At 34.7% G+C, this 20,922-nt stretch overlaps 1 protein-coding gene and 2 long non-coding RNA genes across 11 annotated transcripts in view; 1 reads left to right on the top strand and 2 right to left on the bottom strand.

The window, feature by feature from the left end:
* Positions 1-10,061, bottom strand: part of LOC141458592 (uncharacterized) — a 46,805-nt gene extending 36,744 nt beyond the window's left edge. The window contains exons 1-8 of one of the 6 annotated variants that reach the window (XR_012461065.1): positions 8,937-10,061; positions 8,513-8,661; positions 7,976-8,433; positions 7,377-7,633; positions 5,744-6,082; positions 3,336-3,459; positions 941-1,058; positions 98-550 (exon numbers count right to left, since the gene is read on the bottom strand). This is a non-coding gene — a long non-coding RNA (uncharacterized lncRNA). Of the gene's footprint in view, positions 1-97; positions 551-940; positions 1,059-3,335; positions 3,460-5,743; positions 6,087-7,376; positions 7,634-7,975; positions 8,434-8,512 lie in introns of those variants that run through there. The other 5 variants (XR_012461064.1, XR_012461066.1, XR_012461068.1 and 2 more) reach the window with 5 other exon arrangements.
* Positions 1-20,922, top strand: part of LOC141458589 (disks large 1 tumor suppressor protein-like) — a 137,928-nt gene that overhangs the window by 52,769 nt on the left and 64,237 nt on the right. The window lies entirely within an intron of this gene.
* LOC141458591 (uncharacterized) lies at positions 17,444-20,175 on the bottom strand. 4 transcript variants are annotated; one of them, XR_012461062.1, is made up of 5 exons: positions 20,102-20,175; positions 19,431-19,490; positions 18,876-19,158; positions 18,547-18,704; positions 17,444-17,997 (listed from the first exon to the last, which is right to left on the bottom strand). It is a non-coding gene; the product is annotated as an uncharacterized lncRNA (long non-coding RNA). The 4 variants fall into 4 exon arrangements; XR_012461060.1 differs by having other exon boundaries at positions 20,064-20,165; XR_012461061.1 differs by lacking the exon at positions 20,102-20,175 and adding an exon at positions 19,930-20,069.

Here is a 20,922-nt window from a genome sequence, read left to right as displayed (position 1 = left end):
CTGCGAGATCGCAATTCGTTCTTTTACTATAAATAAGACAAAAGGTGCGAAAACATTAGTTGAGTTAGGACCAAGTCGTCATTGAACAAATAACAAATTTAAATAAATATAATTTGATTACATTACAACAACAACAACAACAACAACAACAACAACAAGAACACTATTATAAACCCATTCATATTGAATAAACTATACCTAGTCTGTCGACAAGAAAAGTTGTGGAAAATACCAGATTTCAACTTTGAATAAAAGAAAAATCACGAAAGAAATGCCATCTTCATAAAAATAAGAGAAAAACCTATTTCTTAACTTATCAAATAAGTTTTCCAATCTGTTTTTAACCACTTAGTGTAGAAATATGTCGCCGAAAATTTCTAGAGAACACAGAGATTCTGGGCGATTTCATTTCCGTTCTGTTATAGTTGGCAAAGTTCCGGCAAGCACAACTCGTTGAATCATTTTCGCTCATTCTTAGAGGAGGAATCGTGATAATATCAAATGCTGTTGTTTCATCAAAGGAGATACACACCAAGTGTGTAAAGAATATCTGAAAGTAAAAACAATATTAGAGAGATGAAACTCGGTAATCCATTTTGATTAACTATTGTCGCTAATAAACTAAGGTGCCAGGTAAATCCATCAGCATGAAGTGCGACTGTAATGGGAATGTCCATGTCAACATGAGAAAGCTGTGGAAATGTAGAGAGCACTGTAACATGGAGTGGGGCAATGCTTTTACCAAATTGCTGCATGATACAGCTGTCATTTGTGGTCAGAGAGAGACTGTTGTCAGTATTTCGATTGACTAACATGTGACTATACATTGCAGGCCTCTGAATGTTCATGTAATTTCTGGAAAACGGCCTAGGGCAATTTTAAACATGGCACCACCAATTCCATGATCACATAAGTAACGAATAATCACTTCATTTATTACCTGAATTTTTTTTATTTATTTATGGCAGGCCCAAAATCTTGAAAGTTAGGTTCAACAGAATGGAACGTTCAGTAACAAGTTCACACATAATGTCAGAGCCACTGATGAGCACACACATCTGTAACGAAACGGTTGCCAATTAGTTGGAAACAATTTTTAAATAGCAAAACTAGATTAGATCAAATTGAATTAACTTTTCAGATTAAATTCTTATCCTTAGATTCTAAGTGTTTTACCAGCAAGTAATCCCTGGAAGATGTATAAAGATACAAGACAATTAAATCCTCAGGGGGTTTTTAAGGTCGCTAAAGGAAGCGAATCAAAGCTCTCAAGGAAGGCAAAAAGCGATATCTACATTCCTCTTTTGTGCAAAGTACACAATGCTTACCTTCTTTTGGTAGAAAACTCCCTTACCAGTTTCTTGTCCTTAGACAAAGATCTATTTCTTGTAGATATACCTTTACTGGTTTCCTACATTATGGTGGGGGCGTCTACACCTCCCTGGCAAGAATCATTATTCTGAAAAAACAATGGGTAAAAGAAAAACTCTGGCGAAGGGAGTTCAGCAAGAAGAAATAGAGGCACGATAACTCCGCAGGCAATGGATATAAATGGTTTATTGTCGGACAAGTGGATATACTCCGCACCGTTACGCAGGATTTATACAATGAGAATTTATTTTTACCAAGAGTTGAGTTGTGCTCTTCTTTTTTGTTCCATAAAATGCTGCTTCCACCGTTTCCGGTCTCATTCCAATACGACTATATTACCCACTTCCTCTTATCGCCAATTCGATAACTTTATATTCAAATCGCCTTTTTTTTTTCATGTTTTTATTCAGGAAAGTTAGTATTCAATTTTAAAGTCAATCGCAGTTTTATTGTTACATCAAGTGCACAATGAATTGAACAGCCATTTCTATTACTTCATCTCTCTCCTAAAAAGAGAAGGAAGATTTTCGATTTTGAGTTTGAATGGAGATATCCATTTTGGGTTTCCTCTTAATGAGTAAAATGATATTTTGAGTGTCTGTCTGTTAATTTTGAGCATAACCTAATACTTTGTTTGAAACTCATGATTAATATTTGCTGCAATAGGTTTTTCTTCAAATATCAGTCAATCGAGAGGACGATAACCTGGACATTACACTGGGAATGAGCAGCTGACAGGAGCGAATCTAGACTGACTCTTCAGCTCTATTGTGAATCCATCTCGCCCAAAAATAAGTTCAACGAATCACGACAGTGGCAGCAAAATCCACTCCTAATGCACCCAGTTGGGCCAACTTGAAAAGTGACAAAGAAGCGACAAAAATAATTCTTCAGCATCCAGACTAGTATTGGCAGAACTACATGAAAGCAAACCTGCGCGTAAAGAAACGCACCATACTTTTATATTCACGCTCCCTTAGGTCCAAAGTTGGGCTTTAAATTGAATAACAAGGAAGATGTTCAAGGAAGTACAACCTTGGACACCCACACTTCTAGGATGCCACATGAGAGCTATGTGCGATTTTTATCAGCTACATAATAATAAGGGATTCCCGCAGGAATAAAAGGATGTCCCTACCAGAGAGTGGACAGAACGGCTGGACTCATTTTCGAGTAAGAACACTTCTTCTTTGCAGAGTTTTTTTCCTCTTCCAGTAATTACTTACAACCGCCTAATAGAAATAAGAAAAACTTGAATTTCCCGAAATTTTCTATTTCGCACACACTCCCACACTCAAAAATAATAATTCCAACTACAGTTGTTAAGGGTATGAGATAGCGACACAAGGGGTTAGACACTTTCATCCCCTTAACTACGTCCGTTTGAATAATTCAATCAAAGAGAATTGAAAAAAAAAAAGTACTTCATTTTTTATTTAAATGGCGTCATTCTAGTTCCGTTCCACCATTATGTTTTCCCCTCTTTTTTTATAATGCATAAATTATGACGCTACAGTCCTCTGATTGGATAGAATTACCAGTTAATGGACATTCTAATTTTTTCCAGGACCTGAAGTATTTTATTTTATTTTCTTTTGTAAATGATTTCAAATTTAATTAAGGAATTCATCAGTTTTGAAGTAATTTCTTTATCTTTCTCTCTCTGAAAAAAAAGCGGTCAATTGTGTACAAATCGCGCCCAGCAAGGCAAAGTTGATTTCTGAGACTGAAGTGGCTGAAGAGAGCTGAGGCAATGCTGTTCAAGGAAGTTTCCAAGAGTGGATGTGGAAGTAACTTCACCGGCGTTGGAAGCTGTAACCAGCAGTAAGGCTGTGCTAACAATTCTGAACCTAAATGAAGAATCAAGCTGGTAAATCGGTCAAAAAAAAACCGTGAACAGCTTTAGCCAAAAAAAACCAGGCAGTCTCTGCTAATCTAACTCTTTTTTTGATTCTGTAACTTACTTTCTAGTTGTAGCTGTTTTATCTGGATTCGGCGGATTTCACCTTGCGATAGACCAGCAAATTGTGTTGGGATTTGAGGAGAAGATGATTGGAGCGAACTTAGGCTGAAGGAAATCTCTTGATACTGAAAAACGAAGCAGTAATTAAAATTAAGAATATTATTTGTTAATTCTCTAAGTAAAGAATAAAAATTTTTAAGAAATTTAAAGAAAGAATTGGTAAAGCAAATAAATAAATAAATAAAAAAAACAGCCAAAGTGTACGTGTTGTTTGTAAACAAACACTACTGCACGATCAATGTAAACAATCTCCCTGTTTGTTATCTTCTAATCAAACTTTAATTGTTATTGAATTGACTGGAGGGGTGTGGACTACAAACTCAACCCTATCTCTCTGGCAAACAGAACTAAACACTGTGTTTTGCTGGCAAGACGTTTTTAGACTTTAATGAAGATTAAAAGGAAATAGAATTGAACACATTTTGTTTTTATTTTGTACAGAATTTCGTCAGTTAATAATAGCGTCAACGAATTTAGATTTTCGCTAAATTGGGGTTTTTAGAGGTGTAGATTTTAGGGAACTTTTTTCAAGCAAAAGTAAAAAAGATCGATTACCTAACTCCGAATTGAGGAGACATAATTAATTCTTGATAACAATAATACGTTTATAAACCCATACATTACACAGCGATGGCACTATAAAGATAACCTTTCCCTTCTAGCCCTTCCCAACACCAAGCTTATAAATCTGCGTGTAACCTGAATATAAGAAATGTAAAGGAAATCGTAGTAAAGACTCAGTAAAGATTGCAGTTGCTAAGTTACGGGCCAGGCACTGTGGTCCAATATGTTGGCTTGACCCAAATCGGAATATAGAAGTTTGAGCCATATGCGATTTTTTTTTGTTTCGTTTTAGAGATATTTGTATTAATTCCTTGATAATTTTCTGGAAAACTAAGTTTTATCGATGAAAACTCCCCCCCTAAAATCTCAATTTACAGGAACACCCCAGTTTGTTAAATTTGGCACAATCACGAAACTACCTTTTACTAGAAAGTAAGAGAAAGGAAGAATGATTTCTATGTTTGAGTTTATCAAAACTTGATATCTACCCCGTCTGTACTTTTCTTCTACGTTTATTTAAATAATACATGTAAAGAAAATTGGAAAAATTCACAATTCACTAACACATATCGAGAAAACATTTCCTATTTTCACACATGTGACTGCATGTGTTTATTCTTTCAAGTTTCCATTTTAACATTTCATTTCCTCAGAGGACTGGACCCTGGATCCTCTGAAGCAAATGAATTCCTCTTTCCTCTGTATCTATTATTCTGAACAATCTTCATCTTCTTGAATAGGTGATACAAGATTAAACAATTTCGACTTTCTTGTCTCCTTAGAGAGAAGTATTGCTTTAAGGTAAAGTTGTGAAATTTTTGCTATTTTTTTCGGGGTATTCAGCTCAGCGGCCGAATTACATCTACTACCTCCATCTACTTACTGGTGCCAGGTGAGACCGCTCACTCTATAGCATGAAATACTCACCCAATTGTAAGAAAACGAACTCCTATCACTGTGTCAAATAGTGGAGGTAAAAAACAAGCTGCCGAAAGGAGGTGGAGTGTTGCACATTGCAACTGCTTCCTGCAGCTTGAGAGAGAAAATGTAGAATAGGATTTTTCCAATATTTTTAAAAATATTTTAAATAAATCAACAAAATATTTTTATAAAAAAAAAGCTTCAAGAAGAAGCTCAAGTTTAGTCTACACATCTTTAAGCTCAAGCTTTTAATTTCTAAAGCCTTTTAATTAATATGTTTCAAAATATTAATCTTTGAATTACCTATTTCTATAGTGGCATGTCCTTAAACCTCCAAATCAAATTTGATATTATTTAACAAACTTTAGAGAACAGCAAGAGGACGTTGAAAAATTTCACGAATTAACAAGACAGATGAGGGATTAATAAAATCTTCCCTAGATTGTGGGATGAAGGAGTTGTAAAGAAGTAACCTGCTGATATTAGCTGTAAATGTGGTGGGCGATCTCAGGTGTGTGAGAAAGAGAAAAGAGCTCGGACATCTGGAAAGATAAACAATCATGTTGAAAGAGGAAGACACCACAACACCGGAAGTGAAATGGCAGTCACAGTATCATTTACGTCTTCTACACTATAGTCTACACTATAGTCTATGGGGCAGCCCTCTACCAACATTAACACACAACAAAACTTAAAACAATAGTAACAAACACTACAACAACTAGTAATGGCCGCTTTTAGTGTAATAGTTACAGTGCAGAAACTTAGTGGGCACATATACACTATAAACGTTAACAGATAAGACATGACATAGATAGCAAACTTAACTATAGTAACAAAACTGTCCACACTATAGTAACATACACTATAGGCTCCTCCACCTATTCTAAAGACGCCCACAGAGAAGATGAGAGAACAGTATCTTGTCAAAGTGCGCGCGGCGGTGTGAGAGTTTGGTTGACACCCGTTGCTCTTCTGCCTTTGTATCCCTCCTCGCAAGTTACATTCCTCCTGCACCAAACATGCCCAGTGTAATCATTATCTGTCTAAACTCCTTGTTACAAGACACTCCTTTTACAAAACACATTCCGTTCCTCTTCTCACAGGCCTCCCTGTCATGTGGCACATTTACTTGGAGAACCACTAAAAACACTGGAACCATCATTACTGCCTCTATCACTTGATATGGCCATTTATCTTGTTCTATCTTAAATTAAGAAAAAAAAGGTTAAAATTATCTTTAAATGGTTACTAGAGACCAGTTCTGCAAGTTTAAAGTAAACAATCTAAAATGAACTCAATTATAATTAATAAAATGGTGCTTGAAGGAAGCGTGACGATACATCTCTCCTTAGAACCTCACTAGAATCAATATCCCCTGGGAAAAAATTTCGAATTGAAGTGAAGGACCAAACAAAATTTAAGTCCAGTTACAAATGAAACCGTTCGGCGACTGACATTAACAGTCACTCTTACAGTTGACTGGCATTCAATCAACTTGAAATTTTGGTTAAGACATTTCACTCTTATGATACTACGCAAGGCTGAACCGTACAGCCCTTAAAGGATTTGAATTGGAGAAGTTACGTAAGAGACTACAGCGTCATATAAGTTCATATTCCTAAAGCCCTGTTGGTAAGGTTGCGATGCAATCACGAAAAAGGTTGCGATGCAATCACGAAACGCCCTAGAAAGAACAATTCGCAAAAAAATGGCGAGTTTTCTCTGAATAGAACTATACGAGGACAACACAATAAGCCACTCCTCTTTACCGTGTAGGATCTCTAGCGTTAAGAGAAAAATAATGGCTTCCTTGTTAGACGGGATGGCTAGTTAGAGGCGTGAGATCTTTGGCACATACCCTGCACCTGCAGACATTTAAGGGATAGTACAAGAAGAGCCTCTCTTTTGCTTACTGTGTCTTGGGAAACAGAACTCTACTCCCCCCCCCCCCCCAAATAATGAATAGGATGCACTAACACTGGAGAGAAAAGGTTAAACGTTTGCGCAGAAGATAATTTAGCTACAAGTACAAATGGCAGCTACAAACTTTAACTTATAGTTGAAGCAACAGCAACAAAACTCTTAACAACAGAACTAAATAAGTAAGCCATCCAACCACTCTGTACATACAAAGTTTCTCAAGCCTTCTCCTATACTTGAGAGTCTACAAAATTAGCTCTCTCCTGGCTTATTACATTAAACCGTCCATGTTGTTTTGTAACAACATATTATTTGTAACAATAATTAGTGATTAGGTGCGATTTTTATTCGTCCAATAACGGGAGCCACAAAACTGTTTCCGCAATCCTGTCCTTATCAGCAAGATAAAGTAAATTCGGAATACTAATAGATATGGAATACAGAATACAATTTGGATCAAAGTGAATAATAAAGCAACAACATCTAACTTGAGCACTTTTGTGATTTATGGACTGTTACGAAGTATTTTCATTTTAGTCGTTTTACTTTAAAGTAGTATACAAAAAAATAAGACTTGCCTGTTTATTCCTTTAAGTAATTTGACGAACACTTAAAACTGTTTCAAACCATATTCCTATCAGTAATTCAGTTACTATTTGATAATATATATTACCCTGCAAAAGATGTGCCATTAATCGGATTAAGTCCACATAAGCGTGGTGAGGAAGAAATACAAACTCAACCTCATAATTTTTAAGGTAGACTGATACGAAATGTATGCTCTTGCACTATAATTTGCTTAAAAGATCGTCCAGAAGCATCACAAACGAACTGTAAAAAACGAAAAAAAAAACACTTTTAAAACACTTATTTTTTAAATCCCGTTCATACAAAGAAAAAAAAACAATCCCCGCATTCATGAGAGACAAAATAATATGTATTACACAAGATATCTTTCTATGATTTGACATGATCGCAAAACTTTCTGTTTGATTATCATTATCATATTACCCTTAAAAAAAAGAAATTATTGTCAATTTCAGCCCTATTTTTTTTTATTTGTAATTGCTAAATTTTCTCTCATCAGGACTTATTTTGATTAATTAACAATTGCACATTGTCTTTGATTACACAATTTGAAACTGTACTTTAACATCAACTCAATTAACTTACCTACTTTAGCTGGAGGTTGCCAAGTAAGGTAGCTCTATTTCTCTCAGAACAATTTTCTATTTTCTTTTTACATAAAGGAAAGAAAGGACCATCGTGACTTAGCTTTTATCTACTGGTCAATCTGCGGTGTACACTTAAAGCTCAAAACAAACCTTGTAAGTAAAGCTTTAACTTATTATTTCAGAATACCCCCATGGGACCGATAACTTAGCGGTCAAAAGTTCTCAACGAAAAGTAACACTTAACAAAGGTACTTTTTGTTCACTTTTTTCAGATTTTCTTTGAACTGCTTTTCTCTCATTCAATTACTCGAAAAGTATATCCAGTACTGGGTAAGCTTCTTTCTACAGTGCCTGTTAAGTGATAGGTATCGTCATACGCAATATTCATAATCGCTTTACTTCTTCTAACAGATATAAGAGAATAAAAATAATAAGTTTGTATACTGCAGCTGGTATCTGAAATGTCAAGAAAGGCATTTAGAGCCCTTTTCCAGAATAATACGGAAAACTATTTTCATAAAGTATAAGTACTCACTTTCAGTAAAACAGAATTTTCTTCAAACTCGGTACAGCGGCGTATTCTCCATGAATGTAATGAATTCTCCTGCAGAGAACGTCTTTGAAATCTTTTTATACTTCATTTATATATTTTTTTGGCAAAATTACTCACACATAATTCGTTCCCTAAGACTATAAAGTTCATAAAGTAAAAAAGCCTAGATTCATCACAATTAAAATTAAGCATCAAATTCCCCTTGACGATGCTAATCCATAATTTCATCAAGAGGCACACACCGCTGCATCGGTACTCCGATTCATTTTATATTGTTAAAATTACTAAAAATAATATTTATTTAATATCTCAAAACGGTAATAAAATATTGCCAAGTTTATCAATTTACTGTGAAATATTTTGTAGCAAGCGCCAGACAGTTCGAAGGTAGATAACAGGAAATTACCTTTTGCCTCTGCCAACGGTGCAGGTTATATTTGCCAGTTGGATATTACTCGGTGCCCTACAGCACCTTTACTTCTAGTCACTCTTGCATTGTGTTAAACTTGCTCTAGTTTTGCTTCTTCCTTTTCTTTCCCTTTTATTTTATCGTATTTTTCATTTTATCGTACTTTTTATCCCAGTTCAACTCACACACTTTTTCTCGCAAATACTTTTTTATATATATTTCTGTTTTTTTTTTTTTTACATTTAAGGTTAACATGGCATACCGCTTGTTTTATTTATTTACTTCAACACATTTTTCCTTAGGGAACCCCTCTACCACCCAGTAATTTTACTTTAATATTTATCAGGGGCTATTTGCATTTATTTCTTCCCCTATTCCAGTAGTTACTATGGCAGACTTGATATTAAAGGAATGAAATAAAAGTTTATTCGTCTAATAACACTTCTTTTTTTTTAATTTATCTAATTCAAAAACTCTACTTCTCTTCTGTACTCTCTTCCTGGTTTCTATTCTATTCAAGTGTTCACATTTTGCAGTGGCCGTTAACTTTTAAGTGAAAAATAAAATGTATGAAGACTCACATAACTTTATAAAACTGTAATAGCTAAACATTTTATTTTCTCATTGAATTTTAGTTGCAACTTAAGTAGCGATTTTGAAAGTTATATCCGACTAATATGAAATATTGCTGTAACTCACGATCAGCTAAGCTACAAAAGTGTTGTGATCATCTCAAGTTTTCTATTTTATTTGTTGGGACCCCTGAGTCAGTAAAATTAGTTTTCAGAAAATGGTCTGAGTGTGAAAATATCTCTCTAAAAAAGAAAAGCAACTGAAAATTGCACAAATCTGAAAATTTATGTTTTGATTGGGCCCTTTGTGGGGGACTTTACTATAATTTTGCGATCAGAATCCCTTAATCGTATAGCAGCTATGGACTACCATGTCGTCTATCCATCGGACTATCTTCCGGTATCTCACTGAACTGTTTCTAGCGGTCTGAAGGGACTATATAAGATACTCTTGTTCCCTCTACAGTCTTGGCTCTTCGTTGAGACAAAAAGTAAAGTTTGATTGAAGTTAGTGGTGTAAATTTTTCAAAACTAGCCAAACAAGCTCTTCACCCTGATTCAACATTACAGACATTAAACACACCATCAGTTCAAATCACAAAGCAATCCTAGGATTGTGGCTAAATACAAAACAATAGATCCAGAGAAATGACTTATCACAAACTTAAAATGTAAAACTACATTAAGTAAACTCAGTAAAAGAATAAAACTGCAACAAAAATAACCATTGAAATTACCTGTTTATAAACCTACAGACTCATTGATGAGGACACACATCCTTGCCGAAACTATTTGCTAATAAAATTGAAAACTATTTTTCTCCCAAAAACGGAAAAATTAAAACAAACATTTTAATATCAATATTAAAAACTTTGTGCATATCTTTGCTCTAATTTCTTAACACTAATCGTCCAATTTTGAACAAATTTGCATTTGCCAGTAATTCTTTGTTCCTCCCCTTAGTATGTTTCCTCCCTTTCTCTCCCTATCTATAATCATCTTTAGGAAAACAGTTTTTTCTCTTATTTCCGTCTTTTTTCTTTCAGGTAACGGATAAAGCTAGATCGATTTGACATTAGGTAAGCACTATCCCAAATACATCCGCACACATATATCTCTACAAGTCAGTTAGCTCCAGGACCACTGCACCTATCCTTTTTTTAACCTTCTTAAAAGAAACCCTAAGCTGCCCCTTTGGTGAACTATTCTAAACTGTGGACAGCTGCTTCCCTTATTTCACCCACCAAAGTTCGATTTTGTACCCAAGTATCTTTCCAGAGGAGTCCAAACCCACTCACATAACTCTCCTTTTAATACTAACTTCTCGTGAAAGTATCTTCTACTTCCGCCATTCTCCGGTTAGGAATACAAACGAGGAGAGGGAAAGAGTTCCCTTTGTGATGATTCTTGTTCAAGTGGTTAGTCAATTCCTTAGGGAACTCTATAAACTATTGCTCGGTCACTCCCCTCTATTCTCCTACAAACTTTTTCTTGTGCTACGTCTTCTGAGTTTTTCTTTTTCTTTGTTAAAGCAAAACTAGAACGAGTACTTATAACTTTATCAACAATTATTGTCTTATTCCTCTAGTTCCTCTAATAAGAGACAACACTGTAAGAAGGCAGATTTTCAGTTTACAGTTTTCACAGGAAGTATTAGACCTTAGAATGGCAGAAATCGGTTATCATTTAATTTGGCCATTCGAAATACGACGGAACGTAAACCAATCACAACGATATACGATAGGGCCCTCTAAAGACCTATAAAGGGCTGTCATGCCATCATTCAAGGTAGGCTTGAATCATCAGGTGTTGGCTGGCGGTGGATATATCCTCCCGGGTATCTTCTAGATCCTTAGATCTGCATGCCTCACTAAAAAAAAAAAAAATTGAATCTGACTTTTCGAGAAATTTCACGTTCACAATGAAGAGAATTTTTCTTTCCTTTACATTTTTAACACTCGTTAATGTTACGTAGGTGGCGATCCGGCCCCACATTACCATAGTATGACGTATTAGAGGAAAGCCTAATCATCCCCTCTCTAAGAAGTGCCGTTTTCACCTCGCGAAAAGTAAAAGAAAAATCGTTGGAGCTATTTTCGAGAAAAGTTCACGACTTCCTCTTTTTTCCACAGGAAATTGAGAAGACCAAAGAGAGCTTAATTAAATTAACTGATAATTAATTAATAATGGAATAATTAAAATATGCTGTAGAAGAGTAAGTAATAAAAAAGAGAAATATTTATATTAAAGCTTAACTGGGTAATTTTCGTCGAGCTTTATAACGTGTTCCCGGAAAGAGGGGATTTATTTAAAAAGCGGTGGTGGCGAAGTTGCTGTTTGGCTGAAATAAATCTCTGGTTTAAACGACTCCGTGATGGCAAGAGGAAGTAGTTCTAGCAAGGGGGAAAATGCTTTTCCGCATTTTCTGACGTAATGTGCGAGTACACACGAGCGCATCACATAGTTGGGAGTTCGTGGTGCGTGGTGGTGGGGTAAAGTGGCCGCAGATCGGTTACTGGAACCTACCAGAGTATTGGTGCATTGCAGGCCCAACAACAGTGAACGCACGAGCGGGCGGCAATTTATCCAGTAGGTTCACCTAGACAGGCGCTCAGTGCAATTTTCTTCCAGAGCTGCTACTTCTCTCTCTCTCCAACGCGGGGACCTATTCTTCCTAGCTCACTAACATTAGCAAAGTTCTATAATGGACTGCTCGCGTCACACATCCTCAACAGGCTCGCTTTGTGCCAGACAAAGTCCAGCATCCCGAAGCATTAATTCCTGCATTAATAACCTTCCGAGATCGTTTGTGGTCTCTGTTATAAAAAGGAAAGGTTAGAAACGTGAGTGATTGGAAAATCAATGGAATCAGGCTATAACACTTGCTAACCTTATATTTTGTACCAAGTCCAAGTTTCAGAAATACTTCTTGCAACCGTTTACAGTTTATGAAACCGTGCAATACCCTTAAATGGCATATAAGATGGAAGTCTATCTCTACTCTTTCAGAACAGACCTAGTACACATTTTCCTACAAAAATTATTAAAACTTGTAAATCCATCTGAGTAACCGATAATAATCGATAGAATTTACACTAAGTCATCAAATCCATTCTGTAGATGTACCTTTAAAGAAATTAGTCTATAGTTCAAGAAGGCTTTGCGAAAACGCGATGAAAAGAAAATGAGTATGCTACTGCACGATAACATCCGGCAAACGTCTACTGGGTTTAGACAAGAAATCTTGATTTAATAAAAATTCTCTTTAATGAATAGGATCTTCCGCCCAAAGTCAAGCTACATGAATATAGCTCGCGCTATCTGTGGACTAACTGCCGTACTAAATATATTAAACTGACTCGTGTCTATGTTTAATTAGGTAAATTAAATTACAATAAAATTGAATTACAGAAGGAAGAATCGTGACTACTCAGAAACCCCCCCTACAAAATAAATATTCTCTGGATAAACGTTTAAAACCTTGGTGATAGATCCAACGTACGTTGTATCTAAGTTCATATCTATCTAAGTATCTATCTATCTAAGTATCGTTATATCTAAGTAGAAGGGAAGCATCTGGCTTTCCAGTGGATTCCGGCACATTGTGGATTACCAGGGAACGAGCAGGCCGATAACCTTGCGAAACAGGTAAGTCAATGCGATCAGCCCGACCACGCATCGGCTAAAAGAGTTATAGGTAGCCACATAATGGGGAAATTACACGAGGAATACTGGAGCACGATCGCTGGAAAGCAGTGGGCAACATTGCTAGAAAAGAAGATACCTGCCGGCCTCCCAAGAAAAGAGTCTGTTGTGCTCTTCCGAGGAATTACAGGGCACGACTATCTACAAGGACTACCTCCACAAGATAGGTATTAGGGACTCGCCGATTTGCCCATTGTGCAATGACGGCGTAATGATTTTTAACCATTTGAACGAGTGCCCGGCACTACAGGGCATGACCACTATGTATGAAAGATATTGGGCTGCCAGAAAGAAAATGGCTTAACGCCTTTGTCGCGGGATAAGGAAAAAAAATATATCTAAGTTCAAATGGAAATCCTCTAAAAAGTGTCTAGAAAACTCCAGAAGGGCAGACAGATTTTGAACAAATGCTAATGAAGAGCCCTGAGGGTGGCTCTGAAGCCAAATGTTCAATTTTGACAACGTTGATTTTTTCCATTATTATTTTATGCTGTTTTAGTGGACTACAAAATTGTATTTTCGGTGAAACATGAAAGGAGGATAAGAGAAATTAAAAATTTATTGTAGACAATTTTTATAAAACAATAAAAACTGTTTTTCCTGACATTTTCCACCATGGTGTTTGCAGTTTTCCAATTACATGCGCACAGACAGAACAAAGTTTGTTTTTTTTTTAAAAAAATGCCTACCAACCACTTTGCACTTTGTTGTATACATTCCACCTCTACAAGACCGGACTTCCTCTTCACCACTGGAGGCTTACTGGCCCCGCACTCCCGTCCTCCAGGACGGAGTTGCTTGACTTCTAACCAAGGCTCAAGTTGAGCTGTAAGATATTCATGAAGGTTGGCAATGGTAATGGGTTCCCGTGGGATGATATCTCTCTACTCCCCCTTTTTTTAGCTACAGTTTTTTTTTTTCTTTACATCACAAACTTTTCCTCACATTTCCTAGAACAACACGCAACAAAAACTCAAAAAAAAACCTCCAAGCAGAGTTCACAGATTCTACCGCCTACGTTTTCAGTGGGAAAGTACTACAAGATTTTAAATTCAATTTTTATTTAAATCTTCATAAAGATAAAAATTTTATGCTTTCTTTGTTTGGCGAGCACCGAAGTGAAAAACCTCAAGGAAAACCTCTGACGATTTTCACTTTTCTGACTTTTCCTTAACTACAATTCTAACTTATAGATTTTCAAACTCCGAATTTGGAAATGTATTCAATTCTAATTATATTATTATGCAGATTTTGAAATTGTACAAAATACTGAAATAGAACTTTAACCTTGAGACTTAGCTCTCCTACATTTTTAGAATTTCCAGACTCTTAACAAAGTTATGACGAGTGATTTCCCCAAGTTATAAGGAAATATTACGATAATTAACTATCAGGAAGGATTAAACGTGAAGGATATTGAATCCAGCCAATAAGTTGCTGTAAGAGGAAGATGTTCTCTCTCTCTCTCTGTTCCGGAATACTCAAAACACGTACTTCCGGTTATAACAGCTACACTTCCTCTCAGCAGTTTTAAAAGGAAATTAAAATAAATCAATAAAAAAAAAGAAGTTAAATTCTCCCGAACCACAGAGCTATCACAATATTGTATTATGTTTAATGAGATGAAATACTGACCCTCTCAACCCGCCACGAAGATACCAACCTGAAGGAGAAGATATAAAAAAGGAATAAAGATTGTACTTAGAATTTCCTATCCTATCCTCAGTTTCCTTATTATTACATTTATCTTCATTACTTTGTATTGCGCAATAACGCACCGTCCGGGTATAAAAGGGGAAAATTAATACAAAAATGCTTTCCGTCTAACTTTTACCTGCTTAATGGAGGCTGCTAGGCGGAAGTACTGTACTACAGTATAGCTTACAAAGTCTACGTTGTTTATAAAGTCCTGCGAGGGGTCCTCCCAAATTTTTAAACTTAACAGACTTCACTGGCCCCTATAATAATTACCAGTTTGTCCTACATGATACAAATTATAATTGGTCCATTATTCTTGCTTATCGGATTAATTGCATGAACTGTAACATATGTGTTATACTCCCCTAAGGAAGTATATATAAGATTTTAGAGTATTTTGTGAGTTTCTGGCTTATACAAAGGATAACCCTCAGGGCTGCTGCAGTAGAAATAGCTACAAAGCTTATGTTTACTTATATACACAGAAGGGTGCTTAAAAACCAGCAAGATGGTTGCTGTAGAAATGCGAGTTTAGGTGGAAAGGTCGGTGTATTCATGCGCTGCTTAAGACCACAGAACTTGGATTGGTGCCGCCTCCAAGTAGTACGGCCTTCTTTCTTATTACTAACTATTCAGATAACCAGCTTCCTCCGCAGCCTGTTCACTGAATGCACAGTTACTTCCCCGGTGGTTGTTTCTATATACTGTACTCTCAGTCATAACGTTAGACCATCTTCTAAATATTATGGCGAAGATACGCTGTTTATATATACGTATATATGCTAAGCACTCAGCCACCATATTGAAGATTGTATCTTTGGCTTCCTATTTCTGTTCGAAGAATGGTGAGCGAACTCGCCGTTCCCTAGAATATACCATGAATTACAACACCTGAGTATGTCTTGAGGTCCCCTGTTTTCAAATCTAAGCTTCCTCTAACTTTTTATGTAGCTTTTCCTTAGTACAGGAGGAAAATTAAATTTTCACTGCCAACATTCATATCGAGAAGTCCCTTGAGTATGAAACTTGCTCTCTCTCTCTCTTTTTTTGTGTACTTCTATCATAAATCAAAAATGAAAATTCGTTGGAAAATAAAAAAATTGATTTTCCTCCTAGATGCGACCAGGAAATAGCTGCAACAACAGGATTTTAGACAAGAGTGGTTAAGTGGAAACACCAATTTATAGAGTTGATTTTCTAGTATTTCGCCTCTATTTTAGAAGGCTTGCCGAAGCAGTACTTCAGGAACTGACCTGTCGAGAGCAAGACCGGAAACCGAGTCCAAACCAAGTTTCACGTTCTTCCCATTTAAGAATATTCCATATAAATTTTTAAATATTTTTACATCGTTTGCCAGTGGACCGAAATATTTCCACCATTTTTTTTTTAACTATCTGCTGAAGTTATTTTAGAAAGTTAAACGTACGTTTTGAATTAGTTGTTGGAAAGGACACCAAGTAAGAAGATGGCAGCTTTTTTTAAAAGTAGCTTTCCCTGCCAAGTCAAGCTGTCCTCTTTTTTGCTTATTCACAAAATTAATTATTTATTAGAAAAGTTACTCGATTATAAAAGCAGTTTTTACTAAACTTGACAGTCAAGCGACAGGGAAAGTCCCTTCCAGGAAATCTTTTCTTGCGAGCTTTCCATAAAGTTAGCTTTTATTCAGTTAAACTTAATTTTCACTAAGGGGTGAATCAAAATCGCAAGCTTTTTATTTTTTGCTAAACCGTACTATTTTCTGATAATTGGAAGTACTGAGTGGTGCAGGAAATAGCGAATCAAAGGGAAACACAATTTTGGATGTCCTTTAAGGCATTCAGATCTAGAGGGCAGTGTCCCTGTTCTTTCATTAAAAAGAATTAGAATTATCACGATTGCAATACTTCCTCTTAAAAAGGAACATGGGAAAATTTGAAAATCTGTTTAATAAGAAAGAAAATAACCTTAGAAAAACATGTGAAAATTCATTTAGATACCAACAAAAGAGAATTCGCAGGATGGAAAGCAACGAGTAGTCAACAACTTGTCCCTATATCCTATTACTTAAATATTAAATTTCCGTTTCCGTATTTACTTGAAACAGCGAAATGAGAAATGGTTTATACTGCCAGCAATGATTGAAAAAGATAAATTAGTGGCATGCAAAGACAGTAGATCGAATTAACTAAAGGAAGCGGAAGAATTAAGTTGATTAAGTACGAAGAAGGCAATTATACCACCAGAAATAAAATAAAAAATGAAATCGTGGAAAACAAAGTTGTGCCAAATAAACTAAAAAGTATTTCCTCATAATAAAAATTAAATCAACTCCAGCAAATAACTTTTCTTTTTAGCCCCTACTAGATCACTGTAGACGATGGGCGGAAATAGAAGTTTGAAAAAAGTTTGGAGTTTAATGGTGGTGAAAGAGGGCGCTAATAATGGCCCCATAGATGTGGCCTACAAATGAAGAATTAAAGCAAAAAATGAAATAAAGAAAAACTGAAAAACTTTTTCAACTCTAATAAAAATAAACAAAGAATAATTTTTGTTTTTTTTTGTTTTTTAAGGGCTTTTCATTTATTAATAGATAAGTTTTCTTTGTTTTAAGAAAAACAAATACAGCAAAATGTTTGGTTTGATACGCAAGCATGGGGTTACACTAATTGCTTTGTGCAATTTTCTATGTAATAACTCTACAAGTTTAAATTTTTAAACTTAAATAACAGAATCATGGTAATAAAGTAGCTGGTAAAGAAGACGCAGAGAAAGGCACTAAAAGGGGCAATATTTGTACCGTCTCCCCGCATAATTTGCCTCTCCGATATTCGCAATATCATTTCCTCCATGTCTGATCTTGTTCTTTCTGCGTGATCTTTTTTCGCATTTCATCCTGTTTATTATATTTAAATATCGGCAAATATCTCTTGGAGAAAGCATTAAGAGACCAACCAATTCACGAAAGTACAACTGAAAAAACTGAAGCAAAAAGAGGCAAGTGCATGGACTTCTGACCAACAATTTGGAGTATGCATGATTTCTTGTCTAGCAGCGACTTCAAAATAATTGCAGGCCGCCAAATATCTCAGGATATTTACTACTTTCTGAAACAAAAATGTAAGAATTATGAAGATATCCGCATCAATACTATGGATCGTTCAGTAACTATGTTCTAGGATTATCTATTTAAATGAACTATCTACTTCTGATGATGCCAGATTGCTCGTTCTTTGTGATAAATGAACTTTTTACCCCCTCCCCACAAAAAATCATTCATTTGATGAAAGAAATATTATTGAGATTATGAAGCAAGGTATCTTTTTTAACTTCAAGTCGGCTTGCAGCATCTACTTGCTGGAGATGATGCAGATTACTTCTACATTTCGACTTTTATGTTTTCAATTATTTAGACAAACCCTTATAAATAATCTGCAAACCCCTAAAGGGAAAAATCTTAACTAGTTTTACTAGAAATTGCTGCTTTTAATTCTTATGCCAGGGTTTGATCATTACATTTTATTAGTTGGGCTAGTTTTGAAAGTAGAAGTCCAGAAAAATGGGAGAAAAAAAGAGGAAAATCTTTGCTACTTTACTACAGCATCTACTTGCTTGGATGTAGAGAACATGAAAATAGTCAGAGAAGTAACTCATACCTAGCTTTCCTAGAAAATTCTCATTTTCTACTTCTAAAATTCTATTCTTATGCCAGGGGACTTGATCTTCTTTCTGCCTAATCTTGTGTTTCTTGTTATGTTCCAGGTAAATTTAGAGGTTTCCAGTTTTTTCTCCATTTTCATTTCATCAGATGAAACTATGAGTAAAACAAATATTACTTTTAAATAAAAGCTTATGCCTAGAAAAATTCATATTATTCTTTGCAAACACGCAATTTGTAGGTTAATTTTCTTGACGTTTAGAATATATTTTTTTTAAATCAAAGATTTTAAAATTTAATTTTATTATAAAATATTTTGATTTTTACTGGATAAGATCGCTGATCGTAGCACGCATGGTCTTTGTATCCTTGATGGGCTTTCATCCATCAATATAGGTCGATTTGAATCAATTTAGTACAAAGGATTTGACTTCAACTAAGTTTTCGTCTCACACTATTTTTGCTGACTTAGTGAGCGAAGTTTATTTTAGATAATGCATACCACGCAACCACCCTCAGTGAATCAGCAAGTGAAATTTGATTCCAAAAATCTGTTCGAAATTCTACTCAAAGATCATGAAAACATCATGAAAAAGTGATCCCTCTTGTTCTGAAACAATAGATAATATTAATTAAATATTAATATTTTGAAAAAAAGGTTAAAATATGTTTATAAAACAGAATAAAGAGAAAAAACGTATTACTTTTCTTCATTTTACATTGTAATTACGAAAACTATTAAAATATATTTTAGAAAATAATTAATTTTTTATTTTTACTTTTTCATTTTTTAAATTAATTATTAATAAAGGGAAAAAATTATTAAATTAAAAAACAAAACGAAAAATTAAATCTAATGTTAATTTTCTTAAGAAGCACTACCTTGTTTCACTTCAATAAAAATCTCATAGATGTACGCCAGTCATAGTATTACAAAAAGATCTTAAAAAAAAAATATATATTAATTTTAATAATAATAAAATTATTATTAATCTGGCAAATTTTAAAACTCTCAAATAAGTAAAATTGTCTGCGAGAGATGATAAAGTTTCAGCGAAATTATTGTAATTAAGTTTTCACATTGCTATAAGACGAGATATTTATATATTTTCTTGTCAACTTTTTTTATTTATTTTTCATATAGTTTTCCTGCTTTAGGCTCTTATTTTTCAATTTATTTTCACCTTTAGGTAAATCTAGCCTGAAATATAATCCACAAGAAAGATATCACTGGTCTTGAGAAGACAAAATTGGAAAATTAAAACCTAAAGCAAGGAAATGATCTCTTTAATTTTATTTCTATCAATATTCAACATTTAGAATTTAATTTTAAAGTTAAAAAAGTAAGAAGATGAAGATACAAACAAGAAATGATTGTTACTTTTTAAATTACATGAATCAACACATTAAATTCTTGCACTTTTCAATCCATTTGCAGAAATTAGGTACATCATAAAAACTTGAGAATTACTTTAAGAAGCATTATAAATGCCAAAATGTGACAAATAAACTTACTTAGAAACATTAAACTTCAAAAAAAAAAAACAACTAACCATTCACTTCTTTTACACAATACCACCATATTTATAACCTCCGTTTTACCTACCACAATAGAACTTAATAAGAACTAATGATTTCAGTATTGTGATGTGGAGGGAATTATTCCCTCCTCTCCTTTGTGATTTATGACGCCAAGACAATTGAATTAAGAAAGACAATAATAGTCGGGAGTTCAAGTTTGTTTCACTCTTTTTAAAATCCTCTTATTTATATTAGAAATAAAATGTAAGTGAACAAATATTTTCTTTCATAAAAAGGGGATTTAAACTACACGCGAGGGGGGCGACTTACAATTGGATTTACCTGGCTTTTCAGTTATTCTTATTTTGTAGCTTATTTTTGTTTTGTTTTTTTATTCATGGTGGAATACTTACGTACAGTTTATTGTACAATCATATCTTAAGCACCACATTCGCTATTAGAGGCGAGGCTCCCAATACTAAGATGTACTCGTACTAGGCTATATTCTCGGTCTAGATCTTGGATTTTATTTAATTAAAACGGCTAAGTAAAGGGTTAATGTTAGTTGGACAATCACATCTGTTAGTAAATGTTTTTAATTTTCCCATTTAGGTGGAGTAATTAATACTTATTTCTTTTCTCAATTTTGGTATTGTTACCGATACAAGGACTATCCCTTATGACTTATAACCTACCTTCTTGTTATGAAAACAGTATTTGGACAAGATAAACACGGGTAAAGTAAAAAATTGTAGCATTAAAATCTTTTATTATTTGGTTCGATTGAATTTTGAGATTGTCTTTTATCAGATCAGTTTTACTGCTTTTATAACAAGTTATTCTATGGTTTTGT

Source organism: Rhodnius prolixus, unplaced genomic scaffold (genome assembly GCF_049639745.1).
Source record: "Rhodnius prolixus isolate KJV_2025 unplaced genomic scaffold, Rpr scaffold_5, whole genome shotgun sequence".
Lineage (NCBI taxonomy): Eukaryota > Metazoa > Arthropoda > Insecta > Hemiptera > Reduviidae > Rhodnius > Rhodnius prolixus.
Note: the sequence above shows the minus strand (reverse complement) of the source record. Positions and strands in the feature narration are given on the sequence as shown.